The sequence below is a fragment of the Gasterosteus aculeatus genome, chromosome 4 (genome assembly GCF_964276395.1).
Source record: "Gasterosteus aculeatus chromosome 4, fGasAcu3.hap1.1, whole genome shotgun sequence".
Classification (NCBI taxonomy): domain Eukaryota; kingdom Metazoa; phylum Chordata; class Actinopteri; order Perciformes; family Gasterosteidae; genus Gasterosteus; species Gasterosteus aculeatus.
Genome location: NC_135691.1, coordinates 29,720,651 through 29,733,556, shown reverse-complemented (window position 1 = coordinate 29,733,556; position 12,906 = coordinate 29,720,651). Strand labels below are relative to the sequence as shown.

The 12,906-nt window shown below is 41.2% G+C and overlaps 1 long non-coding RNA gene across 1 annotated transcript in view; it reads right to left on the bottom strand.

The window, feature by feature from the left end:
* LOC120818153 (uncharacterized) overlaps positions 1 to 12,553 on the bottom strand; it is a 35,677-nt gene extending 23,124 nt beyond the window's left edge. The window contains exons 1-2 of the long non-coding RNA XR_005712093.2: positions 12,336 to 12,553; positions 6,274 to 6,339 (exon numbers count right to left, since the gene is read on the bottom strand). This is a non-coding gene — a long non-coding RNA (uncharacterized LOC120818153). The remainder of the gene's footprint in view (positions 1 to 6,273; positions 6,340 to 12,335) is intronic.
* Positions 12,554 to 12,906: the final 353 nt, after the last annotated feature.

Below are 12,906 nucleotides of genomic sequence, written 5' to 3'. Positions count from 1 at the left end.
GTTGTGTACCGTCCAACACGTACACACAAACGCAAACACACACAAACCTCTCGGTTGAGTTGTCTCTGTATTCTCGCCTCGTTGAACGGATGACTTACCCCTCAGTGATAATGTGAAGCCTCTATCAAAGGCGGGAGCGCCGACGTCTATTAGATCTATAAGTCATGTTAGGAGAGGCGCGGGGGTGGAGGAGGATGTAGTTGGGTGTTGGTGGTGGAGGGGGGTTGCAGCGAGAGCTCAGGGTCGTAAATCTCATTACCTGAGACTGCTGCCGACCCTTCCCCCCCACCACCGCCTCACCCTGTCCTCAATCTCTCCCATTATCAGCTGACCTTGACCACCGACGCAGACACATACACTCAATCAGGGCTGCGCTGTGTGTGTGTGTGTCTGTTTACCTGTCGCAATATTTGGGGAACCCTCCCTTTGTCATAAATGAGGCCCGAGATTTTTTTAAATGAAAATATTTGTATATTCTTGCTCCTGTCCTCTTATCATCACCTTGTTTATATTGGGCTTGTCTGTCATCGGCTCTTCAAGGTGAACGCACACACTTAACTTGAATATGTTATTTTACCATCTTTTGCTCGTGTATAATCAATTCAATCGAACTGAGAAATATGCCTCATTTGCTGAAATAGTCAATATAGAATTAGAGGCACAAAATTAATGAGAGCACCCTTAAAGGCCACCAGCCCTTGATTGATTGATGTATTAGTACCGACCTACAGGGTGAACTTCACATAATGAGTTTTTTCTTTTGTTGTTTCAGAAGCACAGAAATAGACCAGGCTTGCAATGTGCCAGGATTAAAAAAAGAAGGACTGGTGATTGAACAGATTGCTTCCGTTCCCAGTGCTGGTTCACGGAGTCACTTTCCGAGCCGCTGTAACACGGCTCATAAACCGCCCACCTGTAAGTACAACACGGTTCATTTAAAGTAAAATGAGAAAACAGACCTTTGACGGTGTGACGCGTAAACCACTGCCTGTCGGAGTACAGTAGAACATTAGTGTTCAAACTATATATTCATTAAAGTTTTCACAAACAACTTGCTTTCTAGAGGCAAAAATCAACATGATTCATATTTGCGGATGCTAATACCGATACAGATTTGTAGGTTTGTTGGCCCCCACTTTGATTCCAGAGGGGTTTTCAATGAAATTATGTGTGGACATTCCTTCATGGACCACAGTAAATCATTCTGACTTTGGGGAATTTTCCTGGGGGTGCTACTAGCAGGTTGATGTTTTGGGTTTTAAGTAAAATGCCTGGCCAACTAATAGATGGATTATAAAACGCTGTCGCCCACTTCACGAGGAATTGTTTTCATCTCGTTCATGTCTAAATACTTACACATCTAATGACATTCCAGGCCTTTCCTGTACTTTTGGTCATGCGTTGATTAGCAAATGTTGGCTTGCTGAAACAAAAAAACTAATTTAAAGTGAACATCAATGTTAGCATTGTTTCTGTAAGCATGTTCGTGTTTTGGCTTTAGCACGTCGGTGCCTATGCACAGTCTCACAGTGCTCCTCGCATGTAGACTCTGGTGTCAATTCACTAATGACATTGAATCACGTCTTTACTTTGAATTTTTATATTGACATTCAAAACTGTGATATTAGGTCATGATTTTGCAACTAATCACCAAATATGCAACAGCCTCCTCTTGCGTTGCTTTCTATATTTCGGTTGTGTTTTCCTGCTCACTTTCTGCCTCTTCTTCTCTCACATAAACACTTTCACTTCTCATGCGTCAGTATGTGTCTTTATGTAATCATATGTTATTTTTATAAAATAAATAAAAGTGATTTGACTGCAGACACATAAAAAAGCATTTAATTGGAATTACTGAAATTAAAAGTATACCTTCCTGCAAGTGGGTATAAGTCAGTCTGTTGCCTCTTCTCTCATCATTTCCTCAGCTCCCTACAATGCATCTTAATGGATTTTCATGCCTGGAGCAGATTCCAGGCTGGAACGGGATTCTAATGCATATCTCGGTGCTTCAATAATGAGTAATATGACAACACTCTCAGCTATCACACTACCCCCAAACTGTCACTGGTCCACTACTACGCCTTGAGACAAGTTCACCCTGAATAATTTAGCCTCAGTAGTCAGCGAGGAGGTTTTCTTGGCCGAAGTTTCTCAAAGGTCTTCACCGACGTGTGCTTCATGCGATGGCGGCAAGCTTCACACATGTTTGATAGAGGGTGCACACAGCACCAATAAAACCAAGTGCATTACACTGAAATGGAGGACATGACGAGTGTGTTCAATATCGATAACAAGAACAATTTTTGGCAATAATCCACCTGAACGATACAGTCCCAATAAAGCTGATCGACACACATACGGATATGTAGGCGGGAATTACAGTTCAGACATAGAGCTGTGGGTCTATGCAGAGAATGGTGTTTTAGATTGCTGTAGGGAACAATCACATTTCATCAATGCAACACATTGCTGAAAATTGTTTAATTACTGAAATTTAACGTGCGTGTGGGGTAAATTTGAAAACTGAAAGTCGGAGAAAAAGATGGATTCACATGAATAGTCCCAATTTTCTCAAAACAAAAGAAATCTAGTTCAGTTAAAATAATTGGAAGGATGCAAGACGGCAGATGAAAAGCTGTAACTGCTTTCTTTTGCACTTCAAATGACTGGAAAAAAGAGAAACTTGTATGTGTATAATTGAGAGTCTGGACCACTGCTTCATCCTGTTCACCACGTACCAAAATGGTCAATTAAGAACATATAAGAAACTTTATATATATAGGAGGCTTTGTAGTGTCCTGTAGGAGACAACTGACGTATTGATATTTGACGGGTTTGACTTCAAAAGAACCTTTCATTCATCTCGAGTTTACTACTTTTCAACCGTGTGCAACTAGTATTTTTTATTTTTACAACATAACAATATTTTGCTGTGCACAAGTATTTTTTCATACAATATTAACCATCTGTATATTCAGACAATCTTTCTACTACACTCCTATGTCAAAATACGACCATTACCTATTGTCAATCATTCTAACAATCAGTCAATCTGTATTCCGCATTAGCTTGTTCAGTTCCGCTGGGGCTTTGAGCAAATATCAGCACGCACACCAGAGAAGGAAGGATGCTCACACAATTGAAAGTAATAATAATAACAATAGTTATAACTTGATCTACCGTTTGTCTCCTCTGTGCCTCACACACAAACACAGCCACACTGACGTCCTGTTCCGCTCTGCCAGTCTCCCAGGACCACCCCAGGGTGCCACATCACAGGTTTGTTTTTCCTGTATCTGCTCCATCAGAGAGGAGCAGGCCTCATTAGTGTGTAGGCCCTGTAGAGTCCTGGGGCCCCTAAACCCACACAGCCAACCTCCAGCGGCCCCTTCGGGACATGAGCCCCAAACACAACAAATCACTGAAACAAAAACGCGTGCTAGCATCCCTAATGCCCAAATCTTTACACTTCAAAAACACAATTATGCTAATGCCAGGAATCATTTGCCATTCCAATTCTGATTTAATGCGGCCTTTTAGTGGGGAAAGCTAATTAGAGGCTTTAATTAACATGTGCGACACAAACTGAAGAGAAGTGCGAAGGAGCCTGTCGATCACGGTGGAGCACGACGAGAGCCGGGGAGAGAGCGGGAGCGAGGAAGGGGAGTCTGAAAGCTATGCAAATGAGGCGAGGGAGCGCCACAGGGAGGCATGGATATCTGCCGCTACAACGGTTCCTGTAAATATCACCGTGACCCGCAGACAGAGTGGAGTCAGCTCATTAACACATATCGGAATGTGTCACCGGAATTCAGCCCGTGAGGGTCAGCGCCGGTGAGATGCAACCTGAGTTTAGTGAGGGTGGCGTCATTAAAGCCGGGACAAAACACACGATTTAATCTCATGTCCTGGAATGCAAATACGCCATTCAAGTCGCATCGTCCTTTTCTGTGTGCCTGCCTCGAGGTGGACGGCCCAGTGCACAGCTGGACACTCGCTACTCCTTCATACTGGCCATCTTTAGCGAAAGATGTGCTGCCCGAATGCACCATGCGACTACATTCACAAGCTTCTCATCAAACACTTATTGGAAGGTGAACCCGGCACAGCTCTGCATTATTGTTGCAAAACATAGCTCAGCATATCATCCTGACTTTAACAGGTATATGAAAAGATGATCACCTCTGGTTTTTTCGCGGCGCTGCGGTTTTTCCGCCTGAATATAAACTAGGCCACAGAAAACAAGGAATTGAAACAGAATATTGGAGCTGAAAATAAGAAAGCTTCAAGAAATGTACCTATTAGTGTCTGTGCTTTTATTCTGTTTTTCACATAGATTCGCATTTTCACAAAGTTCTGCTGCACAAGAAATACACTTTAATATCCAATGGATGTTCTAGGGCTTTGTTCATTTTTCACTTTTATTGGTGAAAGTACTTTCGTGCCACCAACTGAAAGTGGTACTTTTGGAGGTTTCATTAAAACACATTAGGCTGCTCGGTAGGACTCAATTTGCATACTTGATCTATGGGACGGGAGTTCTGCTTAAACTATTACCCGTTAATTAGATTAGATATTATGTTATAAATTGCTTTTCCATTTTAACCATTTTTTATGACTTTTTTTTTTTTTAAATAGTATGGTTTTATGTCAGGTATTTATGGTGTGTAAATGTATCATTTATTTGTACATTTAATCAAGTGAACATTTCCTTTCTATTGCAGTTCATATTTTCTTAATTAAAAAAAAACATTATTGTTTAGTTGATTTGGATTTAGCAGTGCTCTAATTAAAATGCTCACTTTTGTCTGTAAAGGCTATAAGATGTAGAATACAGGGATTATTTCCACAGTCGGAGGCTCTGCAGCCATAAGTCCATTTTCTTCTACTTTGCCGAAGCGCTCAGTGCACAAATCTGACAGAGCTTCAATCCTGTGTGAGCTCAACAGGGTTTTCTCTTGGGAATCAATGCAGCAGCAGGGGAGTCAAAGATGGAAGTGCATAGTGCAACATCTCTGATGGCTACATGTGTAACCACTTTAAAATGCATAGAATGAACATTCCATTTAAGTCCTGGGTCAGGAATGCTGTTATGGAATAAGTACATTGTTGTATGTAATTGCCTGTACAAGCTGTATTCATTGTTAATGCAAACTGAATATGTGCTGCTGCCCGCTCTCCACATTTAAAGTGTTTAGCTGGCTAAAGACAGGCTTTTATTGTGCAGCAGTCATGGAAATCCAATGTGTTTGTCTATGCGCTTTATGCTAACTGCCGACATTCGAGAAGTCAAGGCGGGGGAGGGTGATACAGTTTGACATATCTCAAGGAGTAACGAGAAAAGGAGCAGCCAGTAAACCTTCAATTCTTCTGTAAAATAGAAAGGGCTACTCTGTCCGGCTGTTGTGCTAAAAAGAAAACATCAGCCATGTGTAGCAGGAAATCAGCTATGGGTGCATCTTCTATTGATTGACCTATTATTCTTTTTTTCACAAGAGTCTGACTGTTGTAAGAAAATACACCAGCTGCTCATCTGAAGTGTTTCTAGGGTGTCCTGTATAGCATATATAAATCCCGCTTGCAAGCTCTGAATCAAGAACTGACATTTTGCAGAATTTAGCATTTTATTCTGTGTTTTCTGCAGTACATATTGTTTCAAAAGAGTACTGAATTAACTGTAAGAACTGTTATAAAGCACCATGAATACACCCAGGGTCTCCTCCTTTCCAACTAGGGCTGTCAAAATGAACGCGTTAATCTATGAGATTATTGTGGCCGAGGTTAAGGGACCGAGACGGTAGTTGAAGTTGAAGAGATTTAACATGGTGGCAGATGCTGGGTTACTTCCATCTTAACATCTACCATGTGCAGCATACAGTCTAGAGAGGATCCGTTCAGAAGCAGTTTGGAAAACGTCCTGGCTAAATGTTGGATGTCAGATGGAGAGTTGAGAGCACAGCAAAGTGCACGAGGACGGCAGGAAGAGTTGCTAGTTCAAAATGTTCCACCCAGAAATCATTATTATGAATTATGTGTGTGGTTTTTCTTTTAAAATAGACATTGTTTCAAGTGATTACTCATTCATTTATAAGATGTATTTTTATGAAAAACAAACTTAATTGCGATTAATCTATATTAATGCATTTCAAAATGTGAGATTATTTTGAGATCATATTGGCTGTTTTAAACTTTGGGCTACCGTCCTTCATTTCATGCATCTTTGCTCTTGCTCTTTGAAAGGAGACTGTACGAGTATTTAGTAAAGCTCACCCATGTGTTAAGTCTTGTTGTCTGAGGTTCAACCAACATCTTCATGGCTCATCATGTCCTCTTGACCTGAAGACAAGTACAAAGGAAAACAGCAATAAATAAAATACATTTAACATTGTTACTTTTAAATTGCTTGTCTGATCTGAGGTCGCATATGATGGATTTTCTCTCGCACTTCTGTGGAGGTCGGGGACATTGAACCAGAGTAGTGACTAGTGGTTCAAAACTCTTCTATTGATTAAGCTCCGACGGTAAGTTGTGGCCTCAAGGTCTCAAGGGGCCCTCGAACTTCCTGGTGGACACCGGTGGTCAGGGAAGCCGTCCGACTGAAGAAGGAGGCCTTCCGGGTTATGATATCTGGCAGAATTCGGGAGGCCGCCATAAATGAGGCAAAGGAGCGAGTGTGGGAGGCGTTTGAGGTGGCTTTGGAGAGGGACTTTCAGTTGGCACCAAAGTGTTTCTGGAAGAGCATCCAGGAAGAGACCCTGGGCAAGACCCAGGCAACACACTGGCCTGGGAACGCCTTGGGATCCCCCAGTCAGAGCTGGAAGATGTGGCCTAGAAAAGGGAAGTTTGGGGTCCCCTGCTGGACCCGACCCCGGACAGGCGGATGAAGATGAGTTATGAAATATTGTTCACTTTTGCATTGATTGTCCGGCAAATTTAGCATTTTCTACACATCACATGGCTGTGGAATGGAAGTAAAGTAAAAAAGTAAACTATAAAATCATTTTGCTAATAATACTTGTGTACTTTAAGTAAGATTGTGTATTTTTTTAGAAAATGATTTTTATGCAAAATGTGAAATATGTGGGTGCTTGAAAAAACTTAAAACGTACCTATATTTTTACCTGTCCTGAAAGAGCCAATAAACTCACTAAACAGGCTTTCATATTGCCCATGAAGAAATCAATATTATGTTTACCACTACCTAAATAGTAGCGTTGCTGAGGTTGGCATCAGAGGGGCCTTTACAGTGAACTTGATTAAAAGAAAATTGCTTTCAAGTGATCTCTGCCGGCTGGGAGGTTGAGTGGGAGTGCTCTTGTATGCAGCACTGGTGGCGTTTCACAAACTAGGCTTTCGGGGTGAGGAAACAAGATGAAGAAATGCTTTGAAACTGCCTGAGGACAAAGAATGAGGAGGCACTGGTGACATGGTGGCGCAATATTGCAGCAATGATAATTTTCTTTCAGATACCACTTCTGAGACTGGCGAGATTAAACGTCATTTCTGTCTTGAACAATTATTCTCTCTCTAAATCTTTATGCCATTTAAAATAACTTTTTTGTTGGGCAATAAACTTTGTCTGAAACAGTTATATTTGTGTATAGAATATGTGTTGCTGCTCACTCCAACAGCATAACTGTAGAGGACAAATTATGTGCAAAGCATGCATATGGGAAATAAATAAATTGATAAAATCCCATAACTATTTTGTATTGTTAGGTAGGCTATTCCCCTGACAGGGGTGTCGGATAGATTTGGGTCTTTAATTTTAGAACTGTCAAATTTGGGTAATTTATTCCTTGAATAAAAATTGACATCAGGAGATAAAATACTGTGGCTGATTTCCATGAAACGTTCACTTAATTGGCTTTCAAAGGGTGGAGTGAGCGCTGATGAATAATTTAACTACTTGGTTTTAAAGTAGTCTGACTTATGGGAGAATACTATTGGAAATCCATTACTGCGCACGGTATAACTTTTTTAAAGCCACCATCCCAAGATGTAATTTACATTCAATTTGAATTTAGTTTCTCGTCAGGAAGTCATTAAAACACCTTGTCAGTCCAGTTATGTATGAATCCAAAAGGGCAACGCCAAGAAAATAAAAATAGACCAAGTCATTGTTGGTCAAGGTTTTCTCAAAGCATATTCTTCTTTGTATTAGCTTCATATGTCAAATAGATAAAATAATTAGCAAATAATGACAATTACTTACTCACTGCATCTGTGTTTATTTTGATGTATACTTATGCTGTAGCACACATACTCTCTGGTACCTGAACATGATGCATTTGCATATGTACAGAGGTAGTAAACAACAGATCCAGTGAGATTTAACTACAAATAATCCTCAGAATAAATAATGTAACATGATTAATGAGCTTGTTGGACAAACACAATGCAGGTGTGTTTGTTTTGTCAGATTTTGGTATTTGGTTAATCTTTGCATTATTAAAAATAAAAGAAAACAGTTAAAGTAAAATATGCATAATGTGCTTGAAATGAAAATGTGCTTATGGATGACAACAGAACCAACTACACTTTGAACATATTGAGAATATTTGGTGTTTTTAAACTTAAATAAATATAAATATAAGATTCATTTGTGAGGTTTGGTTTCTAGTCTCTCTGCTCGGCAATTTAGCTAATCAGATGCCGCTAATAACTGTACCAAATGAGTGGTATCAATCCCTGTTCCTTTAATCCTTTAATTGAATATCTGCAGTAACTATTTTCTGTTTTGTGTCCCAGCATGCACTGGATGCCAACCATAGATGAGTTGCCAGCAGTTCCAACAGATTCATGTCATTAAATTGAATGGTCTAGCTTGCACTCTAAAGCTTTACAATTTTATCCAAACAGCGTCTAATACTTCTTTTAAGTTAGTGAATCACTTATTTAGAATGTAAGACATTTTATCTCGGAAGGAGAACCCCGTGAGATGCAGCTGACAGATAGCTAGCAGCGTCTTGTCTGAAAGACAGAACATGCAGCCCAAAGACGGACAGAGACAAGACGGGACACTTCAGTGACCACGTTCAGATGGGTGAAATCCCCCGGTCTGACAAGCTCATCCCGTGCGATCGATAGCCGCTGTGACAACAGCCCCTCTCGTCACAGGCTGGAGAACAAGCTGTTGTGAAGGTCTGAGAATGGAAGATTGGCCCCCGGAGGGAAGGCTTGATTTACGAGCCCGAGTCCAGATAGAGGAACAGTCGCCCCCGTACCGCGGAGGGCTTTCCTGCCGCATCAGTCTCCCGCTCCCCGTCCGCCTGCCGCAGTACTTGTCCTCCTTTCTGTGTCTACTGTCCGACAGCTAAAATGGGCTGAAATGACATACCACCCAGGAGAAAACACTTCTCTATCTACTTTCACTTGGAACTACTGAAAAGTGAAAATCCCACATGTCACCTTTAGCTTCGGCCAGAGTAGCGATTGGGGATGATGCTTGTCAATGTGAAGCTAGATAATGGAAGAGAAAGTGCAAATAAGATGCCATGTAGCCGTTGACCACTGGGAGAAGGGTGACATTCAGCAGGTTAAATGTGCTGCTATACGACCACCCTGCAAGGAAAACAATGACACAATCACCTTCAGGCGATGGCACACTAGGTGGTACCGGTCCTAGCAGACATCGGGGCAGAGAGGAAGACAAATACTCTGATGCTCTGTTGACCGACTGCAGCTTAGTTTACAGAAAATACTGAAAATGTAACAGCTTTTAAGGTGCGACTTACCCCAGCATTGTAAAATAAAAAATACGCAGCAGTCATTTTCTAAAAGAATCATTTATTATTAATTTAGCTAACTTGACCGAAACCCTCTATCAAGGCCTTTAAAAAAAGTTAATTCATCAGCTATTCAAACCAGTCGAGAGAACCGTATCCCTAATAAGCACTGACCACACATCCTGGCAATATCTGAAACCCCAAAGTCTTTCCCGCATACAGTTGCAACCCCCTCCCCCTCTTTAATTCATCAGACTGGCTGTTGAGCGAGTGAAGACACCCTGCCTCCATCCCTCTCCTGAGCCGTATCAATATTCATGGGTCTGCCGGGTGCGTTTGTGCAATGGCTGTCTCATTAGCCTTTGATCCCCTTGCGCGAGGCCTGTCGGAGCGTCGATGCGCCAACAACAGAGCAACGTTTGAAGTGCAGAGAGAACAGCTGCTTGCATTGATCTCCATATACTTTCTTTGCCATCCACGCGCACGTCCGCGCATACACAGATGCTGCCCACAGGCACATGAATACATGCATCTAGTGCTTAGCGCAGTCTGACCTCACCACTGCAAAGGGTGCGATTGCGGCGTGCGTGTACCTGCTTTATGGCATGTATCAAATATCGGGCTGAAAAGAAGACGTTCGTCAATGTGTTCATCGGCAACTATTCTTTTAATCGTTCCATTATATGGTCCTTTGTTTTCAAAGGAAAAGAAGGTTGAGTATCTCTCAATTTTCCAAAACGTTTATAAGGTCTTTTGTGACAGTAAACCAAATATCTCTGGGTTTTAACAATTGGTCAGATATTAAATGGAAGTTTAAATGGACATTTATTCCTATTTTAGAACATTTCATTGACTAAAAGATGGGTTGTTTTATCAGTGAAATAATCTACGGATTAATAATAATGATAATATCATGCTTTTTGCAACCCAGGTGTTAAAATTGTATGTATTAAATCCTTGAAAATATAATTAATAAGTGGAAGGTAGAATGTATTCATCTGTAAAATGACGGGCTGAATATCACAATCATTACGATATTATATAATCTCAACTCATGAACGAGCTTGGATTTAATTGTCTTATTAACAACACAGCATCCCTGATTTACATAGATTAAAAAAGAAATATATACAGTTTGAGTGAAGATTACACATAGAATGCTTCACACTGGAAATTGATGAGGTACTTTCTCGATCAAGATATGAATACTGATACGGAATTATACTGCAAGCTGGAACAAGGCTGTTAAAAGCTCTGTGAAAAGCCACCACAACGCAGTGGGTCGTTTTGGAAATTAAAGTAATACCTGTTGAAATTTGGAATAATTTGGTAATTTCCACAAAAGCAGGTGCAATTCGATATTATTATGTATTATTATCAGTATAATATTATATAATGTAACTCCCCTTCTCTTCATTCATGATAAAAGTCTTTTTTCTGAAAAATTTGTTCAAGCAGCCAATAAGAGATGACATCATATTTCATACAGCGCTAATTCGGTACCACTGAAAAACAAAAGGCTCTGCACAGCTCTTGAATTTTACTTGAAATAATTGGTGTGAACCACAATTAACCCTCATACTTTGATGTTATCAATGGTATAACAGGACAACTGAATATTACAACTGAACATTTTCTACTATGCAGCCAGGACGGAGAGGGCACGGTAACTATGACATCATGACATCTGCACCAAGACAGTTCCTGCACTAGTCCACCAAATTATCCTCCACTCTGTTCTGAAATGGTATCTGCTGCAATTCAAGAGCACAGTTTAAAACAAAGACTTGGAGCTTTTGCGGGCAATTGCCCCCCTGGGAACAGGTTAACAGATCAATACCACCAGTGTGCCTGATAACATTAGACCGTCCTTAATGGCACTAATGAAGAGAGTGGTTGACAGATGCTCAGGGAGACTTAGTTCAGAGAAATAGTCCGTTGGCCGCAGAGCCAGTTCAGTACATCAAACGTTTTAGATGATTTTCAGTTTTTTTGATGTATCGATTGCATTACAAACGGCATTCATTCATTATTTTTTCACAGTTGAGGAATGTTAAATACATAAAGTCAAGTTTTCGACAATAAACCCAAACCACAAGTAGTAGTTTTATAAACTGAGGAAATTCAGGGAAAATCCAATAGGCAGTTACTACAAGCGTTGGTATGAACAGCACATGGAAGTTTCTAACACTCAGTGATGCATTGTGAGTGAAAGGATGAGAAGAACAGAAGACAACATTGGTGCCACGTTTTAGAGGTCATTACTTCTTTTGAATGTCCTTGATAACATCAGCCCACGCTGTTCTCTGAATGAGCCTGATTGCATGAAATGTCTTCAAATGTCAAAACAGACCAGAATCCCAGCAGAGTTTGCTCCTGACATTTTGATAAATCAGACCTTGTTCTGCCCCATTTACACACACACACACACACACACACACACACACACACACACACACACACACACACACAGGGAGAACAACCTGCTGCTGAAAAGCCTCAGCAGGATCTTTTCTAACGCGTTACTTAACACCCGGCGCCTGAATGCTGCTGGTCCTCCTGATGGAGAAGAGGAGAGGGATGGAAGGAGACCGTGTAACGTACCTCGCGGCGGACGTCTTGGTTGTCACTTCAGGCAGCTTATGGGATGCAGCGGCCGGGCGGGACCGTGGACTTCTCTCGGTCTTCTTCCTCTCGGACTTCTCTGGGATGGAGAGTCGGGAGCAGAGCTGCTCCTTCGTTGCCTCCTCTCTGCCTCTGGCGCGCTCTGCCACTGTCTCAGCCCGCCTCACTATCATAGCTCCCTCGTATGCTACTCCCCCTCCTCTTCTTACTCCTCCCCTTCCCTACGCCCGGCTCACTGCCCTCACTCGTCTCTCCTCCAGCACCCAACTCCTCAAACTCAAGGCTGACAAAGGAGTCTTTTGTCATTAGTTTAATAAATGGGACCATGAAGTTAATTTTTTAAAGGGTAATGTGAGTTTTCTAAATTCCATTGATCAGAAAAGTCAAATCTTAATATTGCACGGCGGACCACGGTTTTAACAAAACATATTTTTTGTCATCTGATTATTTTCCCAAGTAAATTCATGGAAAAATGGTATGAGGAAGTTAATTCCCAAGTTCAACTTGACGGTAGCACATTGTTTGTTTTATCCAGCACAGAATCCCAAAC